We start from the raw sequence: 712 nt of genomic DNA on the forward strand, positions 1-712 counted from the left end.
TACGATATACTTGTATATACTTGGCGTAAGTTTTTTTTTAATGATTATGTATCTCGATAACTATTGCGAAGATCGCAAAATGGTAGAGGACTTTTTTGTTCTGTTTGTCCACACTACCTGCCCACAAACGCTTATCCATTGAGTACGAGACACCCTGTATATTACTGGAAGGAGAATTGAGTGCTGAATGTTCCATCATCTGTGCGAGAGAGAAAGATATAGGTTCCCAATTATTTACTGTAATACGCATGTGCCATTCAGCCCTCACTCAGCCCGTTTTGCTTGCCTAATTTCTTATTTTTTGAAAATCTCTTCAAAAAAAATGAAAAATGGGGCTAAGTGAGGGCTGAATAGCACACGCGCATTACAATCAATTGGGAACCTATATCTTTCTCTCTCGCACAGATGATGGAACATTCAGCACTCAATTCTCCTTCCAGTAATATACAGGGTGTCTCGTACTCAATGGATAAGCGTTTGTTAGCTTCAGCTCGATACACGGACGATGTAAACAATTCTCCTTCTAGTAGTATATCCCAGTGAGAAGGCTGATGTCGAATCGACGTCATTTCGATGTCGATGTCATCGAAAACTCATCGAATCGTAAATTGACATCGAAAATCAGGCCATTTCGATCAAATTGTTTTGACATCAAGAAATACTTGTTTCCAAGTTACCAATGTCCAAAACCCAAATTAGTCTAAAATTAAAA

Source organism: Wasmannia auropunctata, unplaced genomic scaffold (assembly GCF_000956235.1).
Source record: "Wasmannia auropunctata unplaced genomic scaffold, wasmannia.A_1.0 LD335346.1, whole genome shotgun sequence".
NCBI lineage: Eukaryota > Metazoa > Arthropoda > Insecta > Hymenoptera > Formicidae > Wasmannia > Wasmannia auropunctata.